Raw genomic sequence first — 15,902 nt, 5'->3', positions numbered from 1 at the left:
CCACACTTCAGAGAGAGGCAGCGATCATTTCTGATGGAATGCCTTCCTACGCTTGTGAAATATACGAACAGATCAGTTCCTCCGAAGCCTTTTTTTGTCGTCCAGTAAGTTCGTGAATTGCATCAGCCATCCACTCCTTTCGGACTCCATCTCTAAATGGTTTGTTCAAAGATATATCGAGCGACTGGAAAAGGGAAGTTCGCGTTTGAAGGAAGTGTTCACAGTATCTGTCATGTGAGCTTCAAATGAGTTGTAAACAAGCAAGCTCTTTCTCCTCCCCAGGCCATCGATCCGTGCACTTTTACTTTCTTTGTTGCGTTTTTAACGTATGCAAATTAGGACGTGCTTGACAAACAATAGAATCCGTGTATAATACGCACCGCGATTTTGATGCTTGTTTTTATGGAAAAAAAAGTGCGCATTATACAAGGGTAAATACGGTAATGCATATCTACAGTCAGTACTCACAGTGTAATCTACTTGCAGATGTTTCCATGATGTTTGTTTTTAAAAGGCTGTCACCAATCCGTGCTGAACCTTGGTAACAAACACCATCATAAGCACATAACATCAGTGCATGACCACCAAGTGTTTCCAGTTCTGCAACCTGTGTAAAACATTGATAATGATTGGTAACAATTAGAAGAACAAAATAAGTGTGATAACATATATACTCATTACTTAAGCAATGTCAGTTTGTTTAGTGCTGGATTAAAGTTGTATCCCATCATAGGAGTGTATGGTGACAAACATTTAATTACATGAAAATTACTGAGCTTGCATACTTAGAAAGTTGTGTAAATCAAGGAAAAGAAAAAACCTAAAAAGTAAGATATTTAAAACAGGTAATTATGAGTAAGTTTAAGAATAACTTTCATTGTTTATTAAGAGCTTGCCGAGACACCTGGTGACCAACTGTAAAATTAAAAGAAAGGGGAAAATTTTTGGCACATCTTAAGTTACAATCCACACAGATAAATATCATAATTTTATTTGACAACAGTCAATCTACCAGTTAAATAAATGTAACAATAAGAAAACTGATAAATTAATGCTGATCAATTAAAATCAATGTCGAACAGAAAGATTCAATACAAAATGCTTGTTTGCTATTAAAGCACTATTTAAGACCAGTTTACAAATTAAACAAAATCATAAGGTCAGTAAATGTATTGGGTATATCATTTCAAGAACTTGTCAATCCAGTCTTTATACAGCTTGGTGAGTTGAACTTGGTCATTTATAAACCACAAAGTTCACATCACAAAATGTGATAAATATCATTGTACGTTTGTATTAATGATGATGATAATGACTATGATTATTACTAGCTGACCTGTTTCATGATGTTGCCAATTATCTTCTTGGCTTGTTTATCAGCAGAGGGTAGTGACACAGCTGACCCTGAATCTGTTGCCACCTTTTTGTAGGCATCTCTATCTGAGTCAGACAAGTTCCTCCACTTTTCTCCAATGGTGCGAAAGACCTCTGCACTTCCACCAGTTTGTTCTGTGAAATAAAAGGACATGATGCATTTTCAACTTAAAAGGTAAGATGTAAAGCACAAATTTAGCTAGATCAAGAATGACTACCTTTGTGGAGAAACTCCCTTGTGAAAGCATTAAAGCCACTTTGTTTCCTCACTAGTTTCTTTTCTGTCCTCTTGTGTCCATCAAGCACTCTGGAACCACTACTACACTTCGCATTGTGGTTGTTTATCCAGTGCTGACCAGAAAAAAAGTAATGTTTCACACTAAAAGAAAAAACCAAGAAAAGTGAAATTCTAACTGGTTTAGCAATTTGACAAACAAGAAAACTTTGAACTAACTGTCACTGACAACACACATGCAGTCACAGCTACTTTAGGGCTGACATTCAAAAAGTCAACTTTGAAACACTTTATGATGGTAAATTCATATTATCAACTCAGTAAATAAAACAGAATTTTCTTGCTATATTTCCCCACAAATGCAGCACCACAGGTACTTTAGAGACTTTCTCTCTTTATTCAATTGGAAAAATATATTTTCCAGTTACTTTATCACATTAATATGACTTAAAACAGTTAGATGACATTGTACAGTAGCTAAAAAGGCTATTGAAAAAAGGAAACTGTTATTATATGCTCTAATTTTCAAAGTCTGGGAGGAGAGGTCTGTGCATGCAGTCCCATAAAATTAAAGTTCTGAGCTTCTTCAAGATCTCTTTAAAAGTATTTCTTTTTGTATCTATATTGTGTGATACAAATACCACATCTTGCTGGGGTTGCTAGAGTTCCTGAGGTTGTAAGATTGTACATTAACACAGGCTATTTCTCAACCACAGGTAGGCAGGTTACCTCAACTACCAAGGGTCCCCCACCTTTATGTAACCAGGCCCTAAACCATCTTAAACCATCTAAAACAATCTACAAGCAAACCATCTTGTAACGTATTCGCTAAGACGGATGACGGAACACCAGAGCACTCAAACACAACGTTTTAATCTTGTAAGCCGAGTGTACATCAACAAGCGAAGAGCGCGCAAAACATGCCGGATCCCGGATGTAAACTAAACTGTATAAATTAACTTAACATGCATAAATTAACATCGTTACATCTCCCTTCGTTATTCGAAAGACGAAAGAGTAGAGAAAGAAAAACGTAAATTGTTTCCTATAATGATTGTTCGAAGAACATAAACGACACAGAAAAAGTGTCAGCATGCATAGTCACTGAGGTATGCTGGTCTTCGTAGGACTCTTCTCCGGGAGCTGCATCTTTCAGGACTTGGTATGTCATCAGGTGGAGGGCCTGGTGCTGCTTGTGGCTTGGCCACCTCTTGGGGCATTGATTCAGCTACTGGTGGTACCTGTTCAACGTTGGTCAGGGGCAGGGGACCAGGATCGGAGCTAGATACCTCAATGTCAGGAAGTGATTGTTTTGGAACTTCAGCTGTGAGACGCAGGTGTCGGCGGTTCCGGCGATACACCCTTCCGTCGTCAGTAATTACTTGGTAGGAACGTACACCAACTTGTTTGTCAACCGTTGCTTGTGTCCATTGATGCCTATACTTGGGTGGATGGATACGAACGGTGCTCCCTGGTTCAAGTGGCCGAAGTTCTTTAGTGCCATTGTTGTAATAGAAGGCTTGTTTGTTCTTCTGAGCATGAAGAAGCTGGGAAGTGGTGTCAAATTCGGGTTGTGTCAGGAGTCTGCCAGCGGTAGGCAGGAGTGTTTTGGTACGGCGGCCAAAGAGACGCTGCGCTGGAGATGTTCCTAGTCCTTCAGTGGGGGTGTTGCGGAAGTCAAGGAATCCCAAGTAAGGGTCACTGCCAGCCTCTAAGGCCTTAAGCATGATTCGCTGCGCAGTCTTTACCGCGTTTTCCGCTTTGCCATTTGACTGCGGGTAAGTGGGAGAGCTTGGAACATGATCAAACTCATATAAGTCTTTGAACTTCTTAAACTCCTGCGAGCTGAACTGGGGGCCATTATCGCTTACTATCTTGTCCGGAATTCCATGTCTGGCCATATGAGGCTTGAGCTTTTCAATTACTTCTTTCGATGTCTTAGTAACAAGCTTGTCGACCTCAAAGAAATTTGAGTAATAGTCAGTAGTGACAAGGTAATCCTGGCCCCGGAGCTCAAAGAGGTCAACAGCAAGGACTTGCCACGGTCTTGATGGTACTGGGTGTGAGATCATGGGCTCCCTCTGCTGCCCTTGGTGGTATGTATTGCAGACTGCACACTGGGAGACATATTCTTCAATCTCCTTGTACATGCCAGGCCAGTAGAAAGCTTCCCTTGCTCGTCTCTGGCATGCCTGTACTCCCAGATGACTGGAGTGTAGCTTCCTTTTGAGCTCAGCTCTCATTTGGAATGGTATGACAACACGGTCTCCCTTGAAAATAACTCCGTTTTGAAGTGTGAGCTCTTCTTTGAAAGGAAAGTACTCTTGAACTTCCGTTGGGAGACGGAGCTTACTTTCTGGCCAGCCTTGTTTAATGACGCCAGCGAGGGTCTTGAGAATAGCATCTTCTTGAGTAAGGTTTTGGATTTGACAGAGGGTTTCATCTTTCACTGGAAGATACTGTAGCATGTTTACTTGCTCTGCTTCTATCTCTGTTGGCGACCTTGTTTCTGAGACTGTCATGACGTCTTCCTGGTCCTCAGGGGCTTCTTTAAGCGACAGATACGCACGACTCAGGGGATCAGCCATAAGCAGGGAGGGTCCCCTTTTGTAAGAAACTTCAAACTCATAGCGTTGGAGTCTAAGAAGCATGCGTTGTAGCCTTTTTGGTGCGCTTAGGAGGCTTTTCTTGAAGATCGCTTCCAAAGGCTTGTGGTCAGATTCAACCAGCACTTTCCTACCATACAGGTAGGTTTCAAACTTCTCCATTGCGAATACTATGGCCAATAGCTCCTTTTCGATTTGTGCATACTGGACCTCTGTGGGGGTCAGGGACCTGGACGCATATGCGACTGGATGTCCATCTTGCATTAGACATGCTCCCAGGCCATGCATAGAGGCATCGCACTGTAGTGTGGGCGTGGCACCTGGGTCGAAGTATTTTAGGACTGGAGTTGTAGAAAGGATCCTCTTCGTCTCTTCCAGGGCTGCACCATGAACTTGGTCATCCCAAAGGAACTCGTTGTCGTTCTTAGTGAGCTCACGAAGGGGAGTCGTGATCTCTGAAAGTCTCGGGGCAAACTTCTGCAGGTAGTTAGTCATCCCTAAGAGGCGTTGGATGCTCTGTTTGTCAGTTGGTGTTGGCATCTCTCTGATTGCCTTGACTTTCTCAGGGTCAGGTTGTAGCCCGTCAGCGGAGAGCACATGGCCCATGTACGCGACTTCCTTGAGCCTTAGCTGCAGCTTTTCCCTGTTCAGCTTTACGCCTTTATCTCGGCAGCGTTGGAGAAGAGCAATGAGTTTTTCATCATGGTCTCTTACCGCTTCATCATCATCAGCTCCGCATCCAAATACGAGGATGTCATCAGCGATCGCTTTGCATCCGTTCAGTCCTGCTAATGCCTGATCCAGTCTTCGCTGGAATTCTTCAGGGGCTGGTGAGATGCCGAATGGCATTCGGAGCCATCTGTATCTTCCCCACGGAGTACCAAATGTGGTTGCATAGCTGCTCTCCTCGTCCAAGGACACGTGCCAGAACCCATTTTTGGCATCTAACACAGTAAAGCACCTCGCATTTGAGAGCTCAGGAAGGACATCTTCGATTGTCGGCAGCGGGTAGTGATTGCGTTTAAGGGCTTGGTTAAGTGGTTTGGGGTCCACACAGTCGGACATTGCCATTTTTCTTCAAAGTGACTACAGTTGCTGATATCCAGGAGGTTGGAACATTTACTGGTGTGATGATGTTAAGGCCTTCCAAACGATCCAGTTCCTCTTTTAGCTTTTCTTTAATGGCGATTGGCACCTTTCTTGTTGGGAGTTGAACTGGCGGTACGTTCGGGTCAATTTCAAGGTGGAGATCACCTTCTAACTTTCCTTCTCCCCTGAATACATCAGCTTGTTCTTTGAGGATAGATTCTGCTGTAAGTGGTGTTTTGCTCTGCGAAGGCTCTTCAGACTGAATAGACATGATGTTTTGTCGGACCACAGAGATGAGTTGCATTTGCTCACTGGCTCGTAAGCCAAGCAGAGGATTGCCTTTTCCTTTTACAACTACAAATTCCGCACTGTATTTTCTTCCATTTCTGGGATTCACAACTTGGACACGTTTCTTGCCAATCGGCTTCTCCTCAGTTTTGTTGTACATAACAAGAGTTACGTCCGCATTGTCCAGCAGGGATAGGCTGCCTTCACCATATACTTCTTTGAAAGACTCTTCAGGTAAGATGTTCACTGTTGCACCAGTGTCCAGTTGGAATGGGACTCTATGACCATTTAATAGCATTACCGCAAGCAGTTTGTCTTTACGATCAGGATTTTCCACCGCACAGACGTGCTCCTTGACATCAACACAGGCGACATATTCGTCAAAGTCAGAATCCTCCACTGCATGTACTGGCTTGCGGACGTGACACCCAGTTAATTACATTTTCATGTGAAGTAAGAGAACTTTCATTCAGTACAAGAAAGCGGTACGAAACGTGTGAAGGGGTCCCAAAAATTGAAATTGATTACAGAGGTCTCCAGAGGAGCAAACTATCAATGCGGTACTCGGAGAACTCTCTTTGTCGATCGTAGGTAGTTTTAGATGGTTTTACGTGGTTTAAGATGGTTTGTCTGTTTTTAGGTGGTTTCAGGTAGTTTAAAATGCTTTTAGGTGGTTTAAGATCGTTTTTGTGGTTTCTTGTCGTTCCATGTTATTTCTATTTAGATGGAGAGAAAGTACAACACATGCTTCATTTAATTTCTTTCGACATAAAACGGCTTTCACATCATTTGTGAAAGGCTATAGCTATGGACAACGCAGAATTAGGACTAAACTGGCCGGCGAAAACCTTACACTGTAACTTCATATAAAGCCTGTGTGTAATAAAATTAGAAAAATGCTCGAAAGATGTCCTCAGATCGCAATTAAATCTACGTGGTTGGTAACAGAATAGGTCAAAAGATCAGAAAAATTAAATTACACTACCTTCAAATGGCCTGAAACTCTTAACAACATACATACATGAAATTTAGTACAGGAAATTAATTATCCTGGTGCGTGGGATAAAATGAATGTTAATCAAGGCCGTGGGAGCTTAAACTACCTTCACTTGGTCTTCTGAAATGCCCACTCTTGTGGCACATGCACGAATTTTGTCGCACATCGCTTTCTTGGTGGAAGTCATTCCCTCGTTGAAAAACGTGGTCAGCACTTCCTTTTGTTCTTCTGAATAAACTAATCGGGACTGCCTTTCCATTGTAAAGTAAAAAGGTCAGACGCGCAATAACCTAATGATCCACGTTGTGCAGGGTACAAAGACCAAGCAATGGGGTCAGCGAAGCGTGCTGCGATAATAATATTTAATCTCATACATCACAGGTTCACTATAGGTAAATAGGCCCTACTTTGACCGCTTGTATGCGTTAATTTGATGCTAATTAAATCCGCATGTAAGCGGTTAATTACGAGCGAATCGGGTGCTAACCAAGGCCCCAGCCCAAATCAGCTCTGAGCTCGTAGGAAGTTGTCATGAACGAATTAACTTTTATGTTCTTTGCTGTTGAGTGAGATGTGAAGTGACCCCTCTACATATAGTTGGTACTATTGACAGAATGGATAGGTGCAACATTTACTGTGAAAAGCTGGTGTTCAAGAGATTGTCTTTAGTACCAGAAGCTTACTACTGGTATAAATTATCAATCTTTTGTTTTCTCCAGGCAACTTGCCTCGACTAGCTTATGCTATATGCAACTTGTGTCTACACTTTTTTTGCAACTGTAAAATTACCAATGAAGTTTTTGAAAGTTTTTTTTCCAAATTTCATTGGAAAAGAACAGGAGGAGTGATCAGGTGAAATATTGTCATGTTCCCTAAGAGTGTTTGAGCTTCCTGGTGAGAGCTATAAAATTTCTCAAAGTGTCTGAGATATGATTTGACTGCCATAAAATTGGCACAGCCAAACCCCTGGCTAGAAAACTATAAATTTCCTCAAATAGGCATCAAAGCTGATGCCTATTACTGCAAAATATGCAATGCAAAAGTCCCCTTTTGAGATTGTCTCATTTCTCTAAAATCTGATAGATGGAAATCATCCGTTTTCCTGAAGAGATTTACCAACCTCTCCATATTAGTTAAATCTGACCTCATTTAGTCTTGTTCCCAGGAAAAAAAGGCTTTTGGAAATATTTTGTTTTTTATCCTCACTGTTAAATATCAGCCTTACTGTTTCTTTATTGTTTAGCATGTAATAAGTCTTTTCAGACCATCGAATCGTCACATAACTCTCGTAATTTATGGGGTTAGAGAATAAGGTTGCAAACAGTGTATACGATTTTGTTGTGCAGTCGAAATGATAAAAAGAATGTGATTTTTATTGGAATTTCAAAATAATTGATTCAGTAAATTATTCATATTACAACTGGAAGCCCAAACTAGTACTTGGTTTAATTCACAGTTTCCCCACATCATTGATCACTCGACTTTGACCCTTTTTCTTTTGCTAATCGGCCCCGCTAGTGGTGATTCACTTGAAAAAACTTTTGAAACAAAACATAAACATCTCGCTAAAATTGGAAGTACATTACATTAGCAGTACAGTTGAAGCTCTAAAAAACGCTCAAAGGATGGTGAGTACTTCAAATGATCAAGGATAAGTTGAGATAGCAATGACACGATAAAAGTGTATTATTCAATTCGTTTGTGCTCTTCAACAGGCCTCTTGCATCCTTCACAAATAACATCTACAACGATCGCCCAAACAATCCCAAGACAAGACTCGAAGTCGTTTGTACAATATTTTGCTTTTTGAAAATGACTTCCTTCCATACACCACACAACAATTTTAAGACTTTGCCGCTTCCATCTAAGTTACAGCGGGAAAAATGACAAGAAAAGTTGTCTCAAATACTCGATCTATTGATGTTTTCTGACGTATTTTTCCTGCCTCTATTCTTTCGCGGTTGCCGACAAAGGCGCATGTCAGCGGTTTCTCGTATCAAACTAAAACTTTACATGATATGCTCAACAAAATGCGCCTTGCTATCTGAGCCTCTTCAAATTTCAATCATTGGCCTGCAGAAGTGAATTTTGAAATTCGTTCATCGTTCGTGCTGGAGGGACACCATGTCTACTTTTTCGGTTCTTCAGGAAAGTGAAGGAGAGTGGACTTCAGATAAAATTGTTGAAATCTTGAGATTAAGAATTCCTGCATATTTCGTCCCTGATCCTCAGTTGCTTCATGATGTTATTACTGCTTTTCAGACCAGACTGGAAGATGTGTTCGTTGTAAGCTATCCCAAATCAGATGAGTTGTGTCTACTGACAACGTTTTTTTTGTATCTTTCATAAGAAAGATGACCCTTTGAGTCAGATAGCGGTCAATCTGACTCTAATGTTTGCTTCCAATGAGTAAACGTGGGATATAATCTGGGTCTTTATTAGGAGCCGGGTCCCGGGTACTGGCACCCGTCTACTTTGAACAAAGTACCAGGCTACTTAAAGTACGAAATGAAAAAAAGGAAATCGTTATGAAAAAAATTATCAACCTCAACTAAATATTAACTCTTCCCTGTAAGTTTAAAACATTTTTTCTGCACTTATTTATCAATTACTTGCCATCACATTGTAGAAATAAAATTTACTCTGACGAGAAGGCGCTGCGCGTTAAGAGCGACCTTAATCAAACCACGACGGCGACGGCAACGAGGACATGGAAAAACGAAAGGTATAATGGGCAGAATCATAGCTCAGCACGTGCGTTTGTACATTTCTGAGCTCTGAGCAACTCTTACGCATCTTTCGTGCTCTCCAAATTTCCCACGTGCTTCATATCTCGATGGACGCACAGTGACGTACGAACCAATTGTTTTATAACATTTTCAACCCGATGGTTTGCGAAACGGTTAAGACACCAGCAGTGTTGTTCTTTGTTTTCTTTTCCTTTTCGTTCTTTTTGGGGAGTTAAAAACTCCATTCCCAAAGAAAAAGTAGGCAGTTCTTCCTCATCAGCTGGCTCACAACTTTCCATGTTTACCTTAAATTGCCGCCCATTGTATCTTTCGTTTTTCCATGTCCTCGTTGCCGTCGCGGTTTGCTTAAGGTCCCTTTTATCGCACAGTGCCTTTCTCGTCAGAGTAAATTTTATTTCCACAATGTGATGGCAAGTAATTGATAAATAAGTGCAGAAAAAAAGGTTTTAAACTTACAGGGAAGAGTTAATATTTAGTTGAGGTTGATAATTTTTTTCATGACGATTTCCTTTTTTTCGTTTCGTACTTTAGGTTTTGTAAAAATTGTTTTCAGCAAGGGCTGATTGTGTATCAGACTCCTGTGTTCCATCAATACTTGTTTTAAATGTTTAACTGCAGGGTGGTATATGGTGACGAAAGGAATTGACGTAAATGATTACGGCTCTCACTCTGAGTTTTCATAAACTACAAAAAAGTGTTGTCAGTTTCACTCTTTATCAGTTTATAAGTTAAAGATAACTTGTAACTGTAAGAAGAAAGGAAGTTCTGACAACAACAGCAGTGTTTTGATGTAGCTATAGTTGTGTAGTGAAATAAACAAATTCTCCCAGAGTACCATTATTTTTTTACTATAATTAGGTTAAGTATGCGTCACTCCAGGAAGATTTATTTATCAAATTGCAGAAGAATGCGTTTCTGGGAGACTTAAGTTTTTAAAAGTTTGCCCCAGACCCCCCTAGAGGTTTGGGCCTTCGGCCCTCAATTTTACAGTGTACCTACCTACTCACAAGGCAGTGCCCTTCTACTTCAAGGGTAAATGAAAACCCTGATTTAATAAATAAGATTATTTGAAGTAAATAAAATTTGTCATAAATAAGATTTCATAAAGTTTCCCCTTTACCTAATGGAACTTTATGATAAATTATTTATTTGTTATACCAAATAAAATATGAACCAAATTAAGATAGACAGTTTCCATCATACTCATATCAGGGTGAAGCAGCCAGACATGATGGCTTGATGGCTAGTTGTCTGGACTCTAAGATCTAAGGTCCATTTGAAAAACATTGACCTGAGTTTCATTGTGTAGTTTTTTTAGGCAAGTTAGTCCACCTTTACATTTCCCTTCTCCATGTGGGCGTATAAATAAGTGTCATCTTCCCACCATATTGACATTTGGATTTCGGAGATTGTCTAAATCTGTGCTCAGGTCATTCAAAACGATATAGCCAAAATATGCCTGTCTTTGTTTTTATTCATTTCATTGTCAACGTTTTTTTCTTTCATTCAGTTTAATACTGAATACTGTGAGGTTTCTATGGCCATGCTGTAATGAGCAATGTGAAGTATCAAATTGATTAAATTCTGTATTTGTTAAGGGACTACCTGGATTCAAGAAATTGTCTGGTAGATTCATGACAATGGAGAAATCAACAATGATAAATTGAAGATCGTATCCCGTTCGTGGAACAGGCAACCAATCCAAATTCAACCCAGCCTGACATTAAAATTTTACCAAGCCCTTGTCTTCTAAAGACCCACCTCTCTTATGAAACCATCCCTAAGGCTAAAAACAACAACACAGGCTGTAAATATATTTACATTGCTCGCAATCCCAAAGATGCAGCAGTCTCAAGCTATAAATTTGTGAAAAGCCTTGGATCCTCTACAGGATTGAATGCATCATGGAAAAATTACGTGAAGCTGTTTATTGAGGACAAAAGTAAGCACATTACCTTTCACAGTTTTGTTTACACTTACTAGGTGATTACTGTCTGATAAATTTTAATTTTTTACAAAATTTTATAATTTAAACTTAGGTAGCTGTAGGCCAGAGGAAAAAAGGTATAAGTTAGACTGCTTAGCGTCAGCAACATTGTAGAAACCAGTTCCTTCAATTTATTCTTTGAGCCATTTTACCAATTTAAAGTATTTGTGTCACAGTAGAAGATATATTTTCATATAGTTTCCAACCTACAACCAGTCTTCCAGTAATTCCAGTTGTTCCTTCATTTGTGTTTGGCTTTAGGAATTTGCCAATGTACAGCTCCATGTGCAAACATAATGGCCCAGACCCTCATTCTCCCTAAATGTAGATGGTTTTTCATACATAATCTAGCTCCTTGAAAGAAAGACTTCAGCAGATTCCAAGCCAGAATAATAAAAAAAATAATGCTATTTTTTGGGCTAGTTAAATTACTATATTAGCCGACCCCAACCTAACCTTTATTTTCAGGAGACCCATAGATTCAGGGGACACTTGCCCTGGTCCCGAAGGTAGTTCGGAATGGAGGTTTCACGGTATGAAATTTGATTTGACAGGGATTATTTTCTGAGGAATTAACTTCAGTGTCACTTATCTATTTTATATTTTAATTCATTACTTAGCCATGTGGAGCCAGTGGAGTAATCATGTTCTTGAATGGTGGGAGCACAGACATGATCCTAATGTTCTTTTCCTTAAATATGAAGATCTTCAAAAGGTATGTGCATTCAAATTATGTTTACCCTCAGCTTCTCAGTGGATGACTCTGGCAGTTTATTAAAGCATTGTGAGTCCAGCTTTTCATTGGATTCCATAAGTGCAAAATATTCAAGTAACAACAGTAACATCAATAAAAATGACGACAAAAATTGGAATAACAATTATAAGAAAAACACATTTTCAAAACTTAATGAATAAACAAAAGTAGTCATTATATGAACATTTCATCTTTTCCAACAGATGTTAAATGTATGAGAAAAGTTTGAAAGATGTCCGTAATTACTCCTGGGAAGCAAACATTAAAGTCAGATAATGCAATTAAGTAAATTAAAATGTCTTTAATGCAATAGCTAGAGTTTAGCTTCCACCATACAGTTAACTCTCTCTCATTTTTTTGTATTTTGCGGTTTGTATTTTTTTAAAGGAAGGTACATTTTTTCTTGGGGTTGGGGGAGGGGGGGGAGGGCTGGGGCCTCAGAGGGGAGGATCATTAGTGAAAGTGAGCACCAAAAGGGGAGGGTCATACCTCTTTGTTAGATATTCAAGGGAAGGTTACACATCTTTTCAGAATTTTTAAATGAGGATTTTCGTGATGTTGCTCTTCATTTTTCTTAAAGATTAAGTTTTTCTTTTCACTTACTTTGATTTAATTTGGTGTTTTATTCTAGGTTCTGGGTTACATATGTACATGTATATTATTCATGGCACATAGTTTTCTTGTAGGACTTGTGTGCTTTTCTGTTTGTATCAAGATGTACCAGACTCAGGTATTGTTTCTTCAGCTTCTTGCCCCTGTTGACTATTCGCTGCCAGATCTCCAGAGTCATTTATTTGCACCATGCACTCCACCATGTCACTGTCACTGTCAGACTCTGAATTTGAGTCAGAGGCTGGCTGAATATTGTTCTGACAGTCCTGTACAATAGAAGTAAAAATCTTACTGCCAATATGTGCCTTCACCACCCTCACTTTCTCATCTTTCTTTCCTTTAAATGTAATATTGTGATGATTAAAATAAAGTTTGAGTTCGCCAACTCTAAGGGATGACAACTGGTTTCGGTGATAGAGATCTTCCCAGTCAATGTTATTGTATTCCTGTTGCTTTCTTTCTGCACGCTTCCTGTTATTATCTGTTGGCAGCTTATCTTTTCTCATTTCAATGTCAGTTAGAAGCTCAATATAATCTGCAAAAAGCTTTTCTGAAGCAATGTATTTTTCAGAAAACTCTTTGATTGCCTTTTTATCCCCTGCTTTGAGCTTACCCTCTTGAAACATCTGTTTAATTTGAGCTCGAGGCTGATATTTATCAGGTTTGCGGCCACTCGTAGACGTTTTCATACCTGGTAGGTAGTCAAAGTTGGGAAGTTCCCTGTAATGGGGATAGGGTCATGAATTTGGTGTAGCTGGAGGAGGACTTACAAAGTCTCAAAGTTTGTAATACCATATTCAAACTTCAGCTTTTAAATGTAAATATCCTACACTGATTGTTCACATTTTCTTTGTTTCAGCATTTATGAGGTTTCTACAGCATGGAACTTATGGTAGTGAGGGGAAGGTCGTAGTTTTGTCAGTCACCTAAAAGTGGGGGGGGGTCAGGAGTTTTTTTTTTTTTTTACTAAAACGCAAGGTATGGCCAACACTTTTTTTTTTGAAAAAAAAAACCAAAATTCCCCGGCCCTCCCCTCTCCCTTCCCTAATATGACAAATAACAAACACTTTGAAACAGTTTACAGCTATCTAACATGAAGGGTCATCTATCTAATGAAAGATACTGGTAAAAATGGGAATGGAGATACTTAACAATACACCATTTGATTCAGGGAAGCAAAATTGTATTCCATAGTGATACAGCTAATGATTAAATCAGAGATGTTTTTAACTGCTCAAACTGTTCAATGACATGTATTTTATGAACCTACTTTAAGCTTCATTGTCTCTTAACTACCAGGGTCATGCTACTTTGATCCGTCTATTTTGGTGAACTCTAAAAGAGGAGCAATTTAGGTGTCTGTTGTGATGGTTAAGTTACACTTTTAGTTGCTTTTACTCTATTTCAGTTCTATTGCACATTTGCATGGCATGCTCAGATGTTATGAGTAATACATTTTATGTTCCATACTTTAACCACACCTCAGCTAGCTGTTTCCCTGAACCTGAAAACAAGGATAAGTTGAACATTCCCATCTTCATTTACCCTCCTTTCTGCAGCTGGTTTGGCCAGCCTGATATGGGAAAAAGGGAGAGTTTGTGCTATAGTTGTAGCAGATCATGAGATACTAGGTATCTGTACTAAAAGATGGATTGAGAATGAATGAGTGATTATACTTCTCAGGATCTCCTGTCCAATGTTCGTATAATTGCTGATTACCTTAACAAGCCTTTGTCAGATGATCTGGTCAGTCTCATTGCAGAGCAGTGCACTTTTAAAGGAATGATGAAGAATGTTCAAAGTTACTTCTTACGTGGCAAGGAAGATGGTCCAAAGCTTCTTCAAAAGGGTGTGGTTGGTAACTTGAGTTGGACTTTGAACTGTGACACATCAGAATTTTATGCTTTGCATGGGCTCTATGAAAGTTATCATCTGTCTCAAACTGTGACAGTCGTAAATTTTATTTATAACAACTTCATTTAAATAGTAACATACATAATATATTATGATTAAAAAAGGGTTATAGAGTTTATACTGATGACTTTTTCTTGATTGCCTGTTACTGATTGTCAAATTGGCAGCCCTCGATCACAACACGTTGAGATCGACCTCGGAGAAAATTGGATAACCAGGAAAGTATAGAGCCAGTAATACCAAAGCGTTCTAGTTGAGTAGAAGGCGGTCGTCAGGAACTGAATCGAAGGCCTTTTCGAAGTCCAGAAATATCACATCGGTAGAGAGGCGTTTATCTGGTGCTTTGGCCCATTCATGGAAAAGGTGTATCAACTGAGAGGTACAGGAGTAGCCAGGAGGAAAGCCATACTGATGACTACTAAGTAGATTATTTGATCCAATAAATCCAAAAATGCGACTATACATCAGTCTTTTGAGGGTCTTTACAAGCAGATTTGTAGGAGAGATAGGACGATAATTCTTGACGAGATCTTTTTAGCCTTTTTTCAAAATGGAATGACTTGAGCAGATTTTCATTCCACAGGCAAGGTGCCAGATTGGAGTGAAAAGTTAAATAAATTTGTCAAGGACTCTGATATAGTTGGTGCAGCCTCGCGAAGCATACGTGTTGATATCCCATCCCGACCACGAGCTTTTGTAACGTTTAAACCAATGAGCTACAAGGTTCCAGTTAACATTCGGTAGATTAAAGTCCCCAAGCAAAAGGATATTAGATGATGGTGAATATTTTTCTAGGGATTGGACAAGTTTAGTTAGGTAGGCCATATCACTGCTAGGAGAGCGGTAGTATACTCCAATAAGGTATGTTGAGCAGGGATTGAAATGGACTTCACACCAAAGGATTTCACAGTCCGTTTCGAGGTCACAACGTCTATAACAGCAAATGTTATCCCTTAGAGCTAACAAAACACCACCACCTTTTCCTGGCGGTCTCTTCGGTAGATATTATAATCAGATGACAGGACTTCTTGATCCACTATATCAGGGTTCAGCCGTGATTCGGTTATAACGATGATGTCTAATTCCTTTGTAACGACCATAGCTTGCCGCTCAGTTCTCTTGTTAACAATACTACGGGCATTTAGACTGCATGATTTGAGAGTCAAGGAATTGAGAGGCCCAGGGGTCAGTTGAATGTCGTTAGACATTAGAAGGAAAAGAGCGAATAGATATTTTCTGGTAGAGTAGTGATGGCGAAGCATCGATTTTCCAGATTTGTCGAACTTTCGGTGACTT

At 39.6% G+C, this 15,902-nt stretch overlaps 1 long non-coding RNA gene and 1 pseudogene across 1 annotated transcript; one reads left to right on the top strand and one right to left on the bottom strand.

Annotated features, from left to right (window-relative positions):
* Positions 1–585: 585 nt before the first annotated feature.
* LOC131798754 (uncharacterized) lies at positions 586–1,728 on the bottom strand. Its single transcript, XR_010716844.1, has 3 exons — positions 1,593–1,728; positions 1,337–1,509; positions 586–607 (listed from the first exon to the last, which is right to left on the bottom strand). It is a non-coding gene; the product is annotated as an uncharacterized lncRNA (long non-coding RNA).
* A 6,985-nt stretch (positions 1,729–8,713) lies between these two features.
* Positions 8,714–15,350, top strand: LOC131775442 (amine sulfotransferase-like; annotated as a pseudogene).
* The last annotated feature ends 552 nt before the right edge of the window (positions 15,351–15,902 follow it).

Source organism: Pocillopora verrucosa, chromosome 3 (genome assembly GCF_036669915.1).
Source record: "Pocillopora verrucosa isolate sample1 chromosome 3, ASM3666991v2, whole genome shotgun sequence".
Lineage (NCBI taxonomy): Eukaryota > Metazoa > Cnidaria > Anthozoa > Scleractinia > Pocilloporidae > Pocillopora > Pocillopora verrucosa.
Note: the sequence above shows the minus strand (reverse complement) of the source record. Positions and strands in the feature narration are given on the sequence as shown.